The sequence below is a fragment of the Octopus bimaculoides genome, chromosome 1 (genome assembly GCF_001194135.2).
Source record: "Octopus bimaculoides isolate UCB-OBI-ISO-001 chromosome 1, ASM119413v2, whole genome shotgun sequence".
Classification (NCBI taxonomy): Eukaryota; Metazoa; Mollusca; class Cephalopoda; order Octopoda; family Octopodidae; genus Octopus; species Octopus bimaculoides.
Genome location: NC_068981.1, coordinates 92356281 through 92370735, shown reverse-complemented (window position 1 = coordinate 92370735; position 14455 = coordinate 92356281). Strand labels below are relative to the sequence as shown.

The 14455-nt window shown below is 35.3% G+C and overlaps 1 long non-coding RNA gene across 1 annotated transcript; it reads left to right on the top strand.

Moving 5' to 3' along the window:
* The first annotated feature begins 7070 nt into the window (after nucleotides 1–7070).
* LOC128247902 (uncharacterized) lies at nucleotides 7071–11672 on the top strand. The gene is made up of 2 exons (XR_008264222.1): nucleotides 7071–7383; nucleotides 10076–11672. It is a non-coding gene; the product is annotated as an uncharacterized LOC128247902 (long non-coding RNA).
* The last annotated feature ends 2783 nt before the right edge of the window (nucleotides 11673–14455 follow it).

Here is a 14455-nt window from a genome sequence, read left to right as displayed (position 1 = left end):
TATATATATATATATATATATATATGTGTGTGTGTGTGTGTGTGTACACACGCGCGCGTGCAGACACACACAAATATATATATATACAGGCAGTCAGACAGACAGACACAGACACTGAAACGCAAAGTTGTTTACAAGGATTGTGATTACTTTCTTTTCAATTCCCTACTGAATATTTATTGATTTTCCTTCAGTAATAAATTATAACAATGTAATATTTGTTGTTTTTGTCCGTTATCAAAGCCCATTATTCCTGCGTTTTCGATACGTTTTGGGGATTTCACTTGTTATGAAATCTTATAGAATATTCTTAATAGCGAGTGTGTAATGTCAGAATATTATTCTTCCTGGTATTTGGACGTTGAGGTCTGTTGAGCATGATATTGATATTTGTAGTATTTGATACGAGTCTTTTCAGAAATGAGACGTTGTTGCAAGCGACTATACTTACAATTGTATGAAAATAAATTTCAGGTATTTATCCCTATTATAATATAATTTATGATTCCAACACATTGATGTGTTCAGAGGAGGTTACGCTAATGTCTAGAAATATTTAAAAAATATAACAGCATGTTTGCATTACGAGTACTGTTATTCGATTTTAAATACATGAATACACCTTTATATTGTTACTACCTTGCATACTTTGCTAATGTTAAAATGAAGCGGTTTTTTCTTCTAAAAAAGAAAACTTTTCGAATAACCTCCAAAATATATTTAGTACTAGATATAGTTTTAATATGATAGCATTTATATATAAATGCATTAGTCAAATACGTATCCTAGTTGCTTGAGAATAACGAAGTGCTGAGAATAACGAATGATGATGTACATATTTACTGAATATGAAATTAAATTTGTTTATGACAGCAAAATTTCGCATTCTTTGTGATGCAGTTGTCAAGTGACGTTCAGAGGGATATCAGAAATAGTATAATATTAGTATAATATTTTCATATAGATATTATATCAGCATTCTAATATTAGATATTTAGATTGATTTGAGCATGACAAAATCAACATCTTTCGATACATTTTATTCGGATTCACTAGACAGTAATAAAATATTAGGTCAAGTTAAAGTGGCAAACCATAAGTTTTACATTTGGGCAGGCGGGGAAATGTGCTGTCACCCTGCCGATCACATTCCCTGAAATGATTGGTAGAAAATTACTGTCTATATCAAACCAACGCTTTCTCTCATATTTCTGCACAACAAGCAATTCCTTCACCCGTTTATCAGTGTGAAAAATTTCTGCACATCAAGGATATGCATACTCGGGAAAATGAGAGGAGCAATATCTCTTGTTCGAACACAAATTTGGATTACCGTTTCCCTTCCAGTCCTTTAATCCCTCGTCTTACCATTGTTATAATTCATGGCCTCTTACAACCCTAATTTTCTTTCTATTGCACTTTCCTCCGCTTCTCGCCTGTTTTGCATTTCTGTTTCCTTCTTCCTCTGTCACATAGTTTTCTTTCTTTTTATGTATGTAAGTAAAAGTTGGCTTGCGTCGCCATCAGATCTTCAAACATAGAGGATGAAAACCTTTGCTCTCTTTCTCCCCGCCACCCCTGCATTCAATTTCACCTTGAACAACTCTCTCCGAAATGTTGCATTGTCCACTTCTTTCAGTGGTTACAATGTACACTTTCTGTTGTTTTTCCAAATAATATGTTTTCAACATATAATATAAACTAGTAAGGGTTGTGCCTATACGGATAGAATTAGATAAGGATTCCCTAAATATTTATAAGTGAATAATGTATCACACGAAGAAACGTGTAAACTTATTATAGCATTTTCTTTTGTTTGTCAACGAAATTGTATTAGAGTAGCCGTATAATGGCCTTTTGTTTTCTCTCACTGCGAAATTGAATTTCCATACCAATTTGCGCTAAATCCGTGAAGAGTAATACAATATAATACAATACAATAGCGGCAATATGATTCCTAGTATGTATTCTCTTTTAATCTATATTCATTAGCTTTTCGAAATATAAGCGTTTATAAAACGTATTAATTAATTAGCGGAACGAAGTGACAAAATAGGAACCGCCTACGTAAGTATGAATGTAGGAAGGCTCTCTACAATAAAGCATGTACCAGGTAGTTTGCGAAATGCTGTGGATTTTTACCTAATGGGAAAACACTGTAGTATCTAACGTACAAATTCCATATAAATAGAAGTTCACACGTGTATCTCACTAGCTGCGCATTTTGTTTGATCAAGCCTACACTTCTCAAAAAGAATGATGAATATATTACAACTAATGATGTAAGGTGGCAAGAAAATCACCCGTATTTCCCAAAACTCGGCTGTTTGCATTGATGATAATGAGCATAGTACTACCTGAAAATTGCATGACTTATTCGACACCAGGAAGAAATACTAAACTGCAAGATGCTACTTAATTATGCGATGTTTGGATGCCATTTCAACATACTTTGCGTCTATGTTGAGTTGAGTTCAAAAAAGGAATTATATGAACATAACTGATAAAATGAAACGTTGTGAAAACTTATGTGTATTCAATAAAGATCATATTACTTGAGACCATTTGCCTAAGTAAGAGACGCTTTTCGAGACAAATGCCGGTGCTTAGAAAACGTTCAAGATACGCCTGCATAATATACAGATTTTTTGTTTTGAACCTTTACTACTTCCGACACAAACAACGAAATTTTATTTAGCCTGCCGGCAAATACGACTTCGGTGGCGTTTCTGTTATAATTTAACTATATCAGCTAGTGTCCGATTTTAGCTATGCGTGTAGTCTCAGTGAATACCCAACACTGATGAATCTCAGAGATCTAGATATAGCAATGCACCACAACCACTACAAAATTTTTGTCTGCTAATGATATATTTATGCTTTTATTTTAACGCTATGCGACTCTAAGAGATGCTTTATTGAGACGAACACCGCAATTTAGAAATCTTTAAGCATCATATATACTTTATAAAATTCACATTGCTGATTTGAACTGATATAGCTTCTAACACACACACACCTATCTATCTATCTGTCTATCTATCTATATATATATATATATATATAACTTGTAAGAAAATTTAAGCTATTTTCCACAAGGAGGTTGGTTTTATCATTCTCCGGTGTTTTACTCTTCCTTCGTTTGGCAAAATGGGCGGAAGCGTAACAGTTCTTCGCACAATTCCTCCAAGAAGTAGTCTGGAATTACATGTTGGGAGGTGTCAACTCCCATGTAGTACTGATTGTGTACAAGCAGGGGGAATTCGCACAAAAAAATTAACTTGCTAAAGTAGGCAACGTATGCAAAAGACACAGAAAACACCTAAAGTTGTATAACAGTTCAAAACATGACGGTAATCCCAAAAGGGAAAACCTAGATTAACACGTCTGTTTAGTAAAATGTACTAAAAGACAAAGCAAATTCGTATGAATTTTTTGTTTTCCCTGCTGTAATAATTTTAATTAGTAGTTAAATATAAATGTATGTTCTCGTGGTGAAAATGTGTTTTCGTCAAGAAGAGCTTATTCTTTTCTACTCTAAGCACAAGGCTCTAAATTTTGTGGGAGGGGGTCTGTCAATTAGATCGAACCCAGTACGCAACTGGTACTTAATTTATCGACCCCGAGAGGATGAAAAGCAAAGTCAACCTCGGTGGAATTTGCACTCAGGACGTAGACAGACAAAATATCGATTTCTTTATTAGGCATAGAGCCCTAAACATAGATGGGGACACCACAAGGACAGACAAGACCACAGAAGGAACAAAGAGCATAAAATGAATGTAAATGAAATGAAAGTTATATAAAAATGAAAAAAATGAAAATGGACGTATGCGCCCCACTCCCATGCAGTACCATTTGAACCGTTATAAGTATTATTTACAACTGTTCTTTTTCGAATTTCATACTTTTGTCTTTAGTAGAACTTCATTAGTGGTTCGATATCTCTTAAATCCACCACTGGTGGCAACTCTTTAAATTCCACCTCCACTCCTGGCGGGTCAACGTTATCTCCACACATCTCTTTCAATTTTCTGTAGTTTTCCTCGTCGATCAATACTGCCTTCATATCCTCCGCATAGACATATGAAGGCACCTTCACTCTTACTATTGAATGTAACTTGATTATTTTTTTCTCCATTTCAACATTTTTTGGGTACATTACAAAAACCATACTCCTTCTCCTCCTCGTATCTTCTTTCTTTTCTCTTGGACTTTTGGTTCGCTCTTTACTTCCTCCATAAATAGTCTCACCTTCATACAGTTGGGTTTCCGACGCAGTTGAGTGGAGTTCTTCAGAGTTGGCGTTTGTGTATTTGGCTGGAAGAGAATTTATTAAGAAGGAAGGAATCTGCCTGCGGGTTACTCCACCAAAGGAAGCTGTACAAAGAGCCGAACAGAAAATAATTATTCATAAGACATTAAATGTGACTACAAAGAGAATTTAGCTAGCAGAGATGGACGAAATTGAAGAATGTCTAAAAAAAAATTAAAGACGTAACAACATTTTACGCAAGAGGCAAGAGATTTGGTACAGTGGTAGTACATTTGAAGAGTGAAGAAGTACTCCACTGTACCCCTGAGTACAGATAAGTGGGCAATTTTACCTGTATACTGCGGCAGAAGAGCAGCAATGATAAGGATAGGAAGAATACCCCACGAGATAGATGAAGAATGGTTAAAAGCAGCAGTAATTTTTAATTGCAAGGAGGAATTTCAAATTGTCAAAGTGGAAAAATCAAAGGAGATCAACTGGTGGGGTTTGGGGTTTGAAATTTTAACCCATATAACCCTACCAGATCTACACAACATAGCGTAGGAAATGGCGCTCCCCGATGACACCCAACTGAGAGTCGTGGTGGAGGGGAGACTATCCGTGTGCTATATATGTAGAAGTAGGGCCTACGTGCAGGAAAAGTGTCCCCTAAGAGAAGTACAGATGGAGGAAGTAGTAGCGAGTGAAGAAGCGGTGGAAGAAGAAAAAGAGAAGGAGGAAAAAAGGTGGAGGGAACTGCAGCAGAGAGAAAGAGAGCGCGAATAGAATCGCTTCCAAAAACCCCTTAAAAAAAGAAAGAGAAAAAGAAAACACTGGAGGAAAAGGAAAACATAGAGGAAAACATAGAGGAGCGAACTCAAGAACCTGAGAATGTATACAAATATGTATGAGATCCAGCAAAAGCGGCGAAAATTGATGAGTGGGAGGAGAGAGTGCAAGAGAAGATGGGATATATATGGCTAAATGGAAATCCTAAAGGAAGAAATTTGAGAACGACAATGTATTATGCCAAAGAGACGGAGATAGCGAAGAGGTTATCTGAAGTAAAAGGGTTAATATGAGTGAAACTGGACCGGAGGTGTTTGAAGAATATGCAAAAGCAGAACTATTAGAGATGGATAAAATGGAGAAGTTTAAGGAGATGTTCCCTGTAAAAATTACAGCCAATGGATTATATGTGCGTTAAGAGAATCTGCCGAATGGTGTTACGACAGAGGATCTGATGGAATATTTAACAAATGAAGAGTTAAAAGATTAAAAACTGTAGTAAGAGAACTGTTTGTATGTGGTGTCCATTCTTTGTAAGGGCTATATGCCCGTAATAAAGATAATAGTTGTGTTTCCGACACTTTCTCCACTGGTAACTCCACTTTCTTTTTACTTTCTTTTTCCTTCCTACTTCCCTCCTTCACAGTTTCTTTTCTCACCTCTTCTCTCTTCTTTTTCTGCTACTCTGGCGGAGAACTCATTCCTCCGCTCCTCCTTCTTTTCTTTTTAACTATAGCGAATCCCTTCTACACTTCTTTTTCTGTTTCTTTTTCTGTTGCCTTGTCCTGTACTACCTGGTTCACACTCTAGTGCCTCTCCTCTTGTCCTGTTTGTGGCTTTATTTGGGTGCACCATGCCTTCATGTGGCCCCTTTCTCCACATGTGAAACACACTGGCGGCCTTCCCTCCACAATATCTCTCAGTCTCACACCTTCTGGCAGCACAATCTCCTCCACTACACTGTTCAAGTCCTTCGTTGTTGCCTGAATTGTTAATTCGATCCCATATCCTCAGTAATCTACCTTTTGGGTTCTTGTAGTCTTCAGTATCTTCCTGTCTTTCGTATTATATATTATGGCTGTCATCAGCCATTCTTCTTTCAATTCGGGTGACACCTTATCGACTTGCACTTTGGCCACACGGTTGCCGCAATACGAAGGCAAGAGCACCCATTCCTCTGTCCCTATTGCCTCTGTGGAGTGCTTTATTGCTTCCTCCTCTGTTGTGAAGCGCACCTCCACAGTGGCTTATCTTCTCCCTCTCGTAATATATGTTGTGAATCTTTTTATATTCTTAACACATTCCTCTATGGCCTCTATTGGTGCTATTTCTATCTTTCTCATGGCTGCCTTCATGGTTTTAAATATAACCGTTCTTTTTGTCACGTTGGCCGATAGCTCATCAGGTGGTGTCAGCTTCAAAATGTTCCCTACCTTTGTGATTAATTTCTCACTCTTCTTCATCTTTCTAGGCTCCACTTCTATCTCGCGGACCTCCAACTCTCGCGTGTCTACTCCTTTACTCGTTGCGGTCGCATAACTTGAGCCTGCCTCCGGCTCCTTCTCCATTTTCCCACGATGGGAAACAAAACGATACTTCAATCAATAATGGCAACAATTCAATAAACAGTTCAACATAAACTCACGTATTAACTTCACAGAGACGGGATACCGCTAAGCATGTCGCCTGAGGTGCTACCGTTTCTTATTTCTTTAATGCCCACAAGGGGCTAAACATAGAGAGGACAAACAAGGAGAAAGGGATTAAGTCGAGTTTATCGACGCCAGTGCGTAACTGGTATTTAATTTATCGACCCTGAGTGGATGAAAGGCAAAGTCGGCCTCAGCGGAATTTGAACTCAGAACGTAACGGCAGACGAAAGACCTCTGAGCATTTCGCCCGGCGTGCTAACGCTTCTGCCAGCTCGCCGCCCCCCAAGAAGAGCTTATTGCACAAACAATTTGGGAGTGGAATTCAATGTGAGCTTTCTTTTGCATGCAAATATTAGAAAATTCCACTTCAAAATGTATGAAACAAATACAGGGAAACAAATGCTTTTTACATATCTACGAAAACCTGTATTAGAATTTTTACCTTTGCAGGATTAAGTACAAATTATTTACCGAGAACCTCTGAATTATATTTTTGTTTAGATTTATTATTCTCCGAAAACATTGAACTGAATATCTCTGTCAAATGCTTAATATTTTGTGGAAACCCTATTTTATATAATCTCAAATATTACTGGATTTACTCCACTGATCTCATAAAGACGACGGCAGTTCGAATCAGCGAAACATAAACCTCATTCTGAATAGAACATTAACAGTCGAAGACAGGTAATATCAACATTGATAACGCTAAAATATCTTACATGGGACTTATGATTTCTAATTCAAGGCATAAGCTTTAGCTTCTTTGTCTTCGTAAATTAACACGAAATGATTGTTTAAATTTTCTAAATGCTATATCGTATCGCGACGTAGTTTTGTCTGAGTTGAAAGTCACACTCACCTACCGATATCAATACACACACACCTATATATATATATATATATATATATATATATATATGAAAGAGATCTCGGAATTAATCAGCTCTTTCAAACAAGTGTATAAACTTTAGAGGCTGTGGTTGTCAGTGTTTACCACTGATTAACTATATTTTACGTTATACATTTTTAAAAATGGGTGACACGTTTTTTCTTATATACTTTCAAGGAATTTAAATTGACAGGATATACGAAAACATCATTCTTGAATTTCACTATGATAATCGACGTACATTAATTCTAGGGTAATTCTATTATTTTCCACAAATTGGATATTAAATAAATTGAATTTTATATGTCACCAGCTTTTATTCAGTTATAAGTCACTACAGTAGCAGCTAGTAGAATTTAATTAAATTATGAGAGTAAAACAGATCATCACAAGTGGATTTCGCATTATTACGTTTTCTAGAACTTTCGCAGCTCCAGCGCAAAGATTCACCGAAGCAGTTCTTTGAATATAAAATTAAATTACCAATTATATTTTCTAACATTACTCATAATATATTTTTACTTAGAAAATAATTCGCGGGAGATTTCAATTGTTCTACTGCTTTAACAATAAACACCCAGTATATATTATTCTTATAATGTGTGAATCTTTTTGTGAAAATATTTCTCGTACATGACCAAGGCGTCTAAATGCTACGGCTAAAGTATTATTACAAAATATTCGCTGATACAGTATTAAGAGAAGTTATTATTGGCCATTCGGTACCCCTTTTATTCGTAATATATTTAAGTACAACCGAGGAATTTCAGTTAAATTATTGGCACTACTTACAAATTGTAAAGTATGGTTTGTCTTATTTTGTAGACGCCTACACTGTAATCTATCCATTGGAATATCTGATATTCACCATGAAAAGTGTAATGGATTAAGACAATATTCTTTTTATCGAACGATAAGTCTTCATGTAACAAATATTTTCTTACATGGACCACTAACTCCCAGCTGTCAAAAAAAAAAAAAAAATTTTGTGTAAAATATTTTGCAAACCGGGTTTTTGCTTCACTTGAAACATCTGATAAAATATGTATTGAGCTTCATTACATATATTACGTTAAGCAAGAAATGTCATAATTTTTATATTTTCTTCTCGGTAATATACAATTAGCGTCTGATATGTGTTCTGAAGGCTAACTTTAAACTCTCATTAAATCCATTTTGATATTTGATACCGCTAAGGCGGTGGGCTATCGGAGTCGTTAGCAGACCCGGTGAAATGCTTAGCGGCATTTCGTACGTTTGCATATTCTGAGTTAAAAGGCCGTCAACGTCCACTTTGCTTTTCATCCTTTCGGGATCGATATAATAAGAATGAGTTGAATATTGGGATTGATGTAATCGACTTACCCACTCCTACGAAAGTGCTGGCTTCGTGCCAAAATTTGAAATCAATACCTCCAAGGCGGTGAGCTAGTAGAAATATTAAGCGAGCCAGGCAAAATGCTTAGCGACATTTCGTCCCTCCTCTCGTTCTGAGATCAAATTCAGCCTAGTTTCACATTGCCTTTCGTCCTCCAGGGTCGGTAAAGCAGTACTAGATTAACAGTTGAAAATTGGCTTTCAAGGTGTCTTGTTTGTTTACAGTTCACTTCAGATTCGGAAAATGGTTTGCCTTTAAGAATTCATATATGTGTTTGTGTGATATAATGCTATAACGGTATTAAAACAAACAAGCGGTGTTGGTCTCCTCAGTCGGGCGTTTGTTTCAAGTTTTTTAGTTCTTGGGACAGTTTCTGCGCACGTATTTTGTTTTAATAAAGATTAAATGAAGTAATTTATTAAAATTGATCTTCAGAATGAAAGGTTCGACTTCTTTTAGAGACAATACGAATGTAATGAATATATTGTAATGTGAAAGTGATGAAATGATTTTGAGTTCAAAATTTGGTAGGTACATTGTGCGAAAGACATTGTTATTCTAAAAAAGTGTAGTTTTAATAAATTATAATAATATAATTTTTAAACCAGGAATGCGTGAATTTGTCGGGAAAGCTATTATACCGTGATAATGCTAAATTTGTAGCAAACATCAGAGAGGAGTACTTTAGTGGACATCAATTGTTTGGCAATTATGAGAACATATCCAATCACATAAAAAGGAAAAAAGTAAATGCTGGTTTTGTTAATAATTATACGTAAGGAACATTTAAATAGAAAATCTCTAAAGATGTGTTTCTTTGTCATATGTCCTGTTGATGCTTGTTATCAAGAATTGTATTGCAGACAAGATTTTTTTTTTTTTTTTTTTTTTTTTTGTAAATTAAATGCAGTTATTTGCTCCTCGACGAAAAAATTATGTTAGCCGGAGAGTTAGTCAATATCTATAGATGTAGAGATTCATTCATATTACTCTTCTTCTGTCCAATTAGTAATAATAGTTTTATATACTATTGCGTTCGGCCTTTAGTTAATTTTTATGTTATTTTTGCAATTCAACAATTGTAAAGTTCTATTTTTTTCTCTCTTCAGATATGAAAACAGAAAGAATTCGATTTAACCTGTGCTTCATCCTCTCTACTGTTTTGTTGTGTTGTGCTGCGATGACAACACCGGAAAATGAAACCGTAGTTAAGAACAATTCAATAACCGGTCAAATACTTGCATCGTGTGCAATAATAATTCTTTGCTTACCGTTTATTGGCATGATCTGTTACCTAATAAATATAAGGTGCCGATTTGTGATATTCGATGTATGTTTTCCTATTAAAAAAGATATTGTTTGCTTAAGAATGGATAAAATTTCACCTGATCCTAGTTTATATCATATTGAACCTCGACCACGTAGTAACACAAATAATTCCCAAAAATTGTATTACGAACTGTTGAATGCAGATTCACAATACTGTAATTCACCTGCAAGTACTGATCAGTCGACAATTTCAGATTTTTCAAATGTTGTTTTAAGTGAAAATTCTCAAGAATTAGACCAAGCTCTTTTGCACTAGACGTATATAAACAGCACCTAAAGCACATTTTCTCTACGTTAGAAGGCTTCTAATATTATAGTTTCGAGTAATACTTATTTCAAAAATGTCCGTGAACGTATACTGATCACGAAATAAGAACCCGCCTTTGTTTCAAAGTTACATTTTTTTCCACTGTTGTTATTCAGTCTTAATTATGCATCATGTGTTCGAGAAAACAAATGACACCTTGATGATATAGCTATTAGGGATGTTGTAAATTATCACATGCAATAAAGACAGCCACCAAAATTCTTTCCAGTATATGATGACATGATCATATGCAGGAAAAAAACAGCATCATCTGTATCAAAGATATATATATATATATATATATATATATATATATATATATATAAAGCAGTGCAGACTAACAAACACATAGCTTGTGTTCAAAATTCAGTTGATTTTACAGACTTAATGTATAGTTTGTCATCTACTGAGAGAATTTCCAATACTATTTTCAATAAGGCGAAAGCCACATGTATTCGTAGATCAAACTACAGCACAGGAAACATTAAGACGTTTGAGTTGGCACATTTCTCCTAAGAACTTGTGCGTATACACATAAGTATTTTTCTCATATCCATTTCTGTATGATTTATATAAAAGTCATGTTGTCAAGTAGCATTAATTTCTGCATTTGTGTTTTTGGTTGGAAATAGTAGTGAAAAAGAAAATGTGCCTTGTTACACATATTGTTAAATTATCACACGTCATAAAAAAAATTATCTAAACGATATGGTCTTCAACCTAATAATCCTGTTTTCAAAACTTCGGAATTTGTTAAAGTTCACTTAGATTGTATTTATTCAAAATACATAGTGTAAAACCAGGAAAACTTGTCATAAAGCGAGCTTTTGTTAACGAAATTCTGAGTTTATTTAAAACGCTGAGGTATTGACAAACTGGGGTTTGAATAATATAAATTACTTTTGATTCCTAAGTGCATGGTGGAAATATTATATGCTTGTTTTTCTTTACCACCAGCTGTCAAATATGGTTGATTATGTTCGTGTATGTTACAAACATTGACTGTGTACTTATCAACATAAACTCTAACGCTAAGATGCTTCAAATCAAAATTAAAATACAGAATTGTTTCAGCGCTTCATGTTATTATTTTTTTTTTACCTACAGCAAAAGTTAATCAACGAAAATGTTCACGTAATGTTTCCTTTTAGAGATTCTTACAATGTTTATTTTGTATCCTTTTGATGACCGATATTGCTTTTTCATAAAAAAAAAACTCGCTTTCACAATTTCCTTGAGATGCTTGGTAAAGAGTGATAACAACAGATTTTAATTTATAACTCCAGTGTTTCAATATTGAAATCAAGAATTAACCTAGTGTAGTCATCTGAACAGAATAACAGATGTACGCATTTTGTACGAATGCATGAAATGAAGTTATTGCTCACATACGTATATATACGCACGAACATATGTCCCTAACTGCGCCCTTGTGTATGTGCGCCCACGTATATTTAGTTAGTAAAGATAGACGTTAATTGCTTCAGTATATAAGTACATTCAATGCTGAGGCAGCTTTCACTCCGTGGTTCATATCGAATTAATAAAATCGATTTTTTTTTATCCGCTGCTTTGGTTAGTCAGTGCTCCGGCACAGTAGAATGTCTAATATTTGTTTGAATCACTTGTCATATTTTTCTTGTAAATCCTTTATATTTATTGTTTTCGGGAATGTTAAATATCAAAAATATCGCACTGTACTAAACTGAAATGGAGGAAGCAAATGTTCGGTTTATATACATATCAAAGAAGATAACGTGCGGAAGTCCTTCCGACATTTATACACATAAATTGTGTATCTCGCCAATTTTAATTAAGGCAGTAATGATAAAACTTTGAAACACCGCTCTTAGTTCAGCTTCTTCATAGACAAACGATGGATTGTTTCAAGTCCAGTAGTAAATTAAGAGCAAAAAAAAAGAGGGCTATAAACCTTAGCAATAATCCAAATGATTAAATCGGGTTTATTACACAGGAGTATTAATTCTTAGTTTCACATTGTTTCAATGTTTACACTGCCAAGGCAGTGAGCTAGCAGAATCTTTAGTACGCCGGGTGAAATACTCAGCTGTATTTCACAGTCTTAGTTTAAATTCCGTTGAGGTCGACTTTCATCATTTCGTGGTCGATAAAATAAGTGTAAAATGAGCACTGGGGCAGATGCAATCGACTAACCCCTCCTCCAGAATTGCTTGCTTGGTGGCAAAATTTGAAATCAATATTTACACCACAGACACTGAAATAGCTTGCCATTTGAACGTATTAGATAAAACGCTGCAATATTTCCCATTCCCCGGTTCCTGCACAAGATGACACACAGTCTGCCATGGAATGTTTTCCAATAATAGTTTCAAATTTTGGTACAATGCCAACAATTTTGATGGTGGGGTAAGTCGACTACATCGACCCCAGTCCTTAACTGGTAGCTATTTCATCGACCTCGAAAGAATCAGATGCAAATTCGACCGGGCTGAATTTGAACCGAAAACGTAGTGACGGACGAAATGCCACTAAGCATTTGCCCGGCATACTAATCGTTTTTCAATATTGAGAATTTTGGGTGAAAACCTGCCATTTTCTCTCCTTGAATTATATGCCACTGTCACTTACTTCACTGTATATATCCTTGATTACTTGTGAAGCGTTCATTATTATCAATAGTATTTGGACAGATTACTCTTCATCACAAACAAAATCTAAATAATTTAAGTAAAATTTCCGGAATAATTCTGTTATTAATTGCTTACAATCTGCAATGCTTGTGTTAACAAACACGCATTTATTCACTGCTTACATTCTACTTGAATCCCGTAATATTTAACGTATATGTTTCAACTTCTTTTACTGTCTTTAAAGTTTCGAGTCACATCAAATTTACGTTGAGTGGTTCAATTGCTTACCATCAATATGTCAGGTTACCTGTAGGACCCGTTTGGTAATTGCACAAAGAAGTGCCATATATTAAAAGCCGCCCGATAGGACGGCTTTTGCAGGGTTCTTCATTGGGCCTTGAGCCCAATAATGACAGATCGTGCATTGAGTACATATTAATTTTTATTAAACTTGACCAATATTTTTCAAGCAATATAATATGTTGACTTGGAACTTATTGCAAAGCTTCATGATAAACATGTTTTTTGCTTTCCTATTCTTACACTCTCTTTCTGTTGATTGTTTTCAACCATCACTAGTACCGCTACCATCGCTACCACAACTGCCATAAACACACACCATTCACCACTAACAGCAACACCTTTTACTTCGTCGCCTTCACCTCCACCACCAACACCACTGTATCCCTTAATATCACCGTCATGCTTCACCACTTCAGTTACCAACATCATCACCGCCACCTCCGCCTCTATCACAACTACAGTTCATACTATTACTATCACTCCATTACCATCTCAAGTGTCATAGTATAGTGAGAGATGGGGTCAAAGTGTGACACACAAATTAGTTTTGGCATTTATTATTATAGATTCATAAACCAGACTATCTTATTGCGCCTTCACCATACATAGAATTTTGATGGATGACTTTTGTACTCTTATATTTGAAGTCTTGAATGCGAAAGATGATGGTAGCTCTCATTAACATTTTTATCGTTATTTGATTGGAAATATTTATGATGTGTTCGTCCGTCTTTACGTTCTCACTTCAAATTCCGCCAAGTCCAACCTTATTTTCATTCTATCGGGGTCGATAAAATAAGTATCAGTTGAGCACTGGGGCCGATGTATCCGACTTACCTCTCGCTAAAAGTTGCTGCCCTTTTGCCAAAATTTGAAACCAATATTTATATCACGTATATGTGTTCTTTTCATCGCCCCACCCTAATTTTTCATACAAG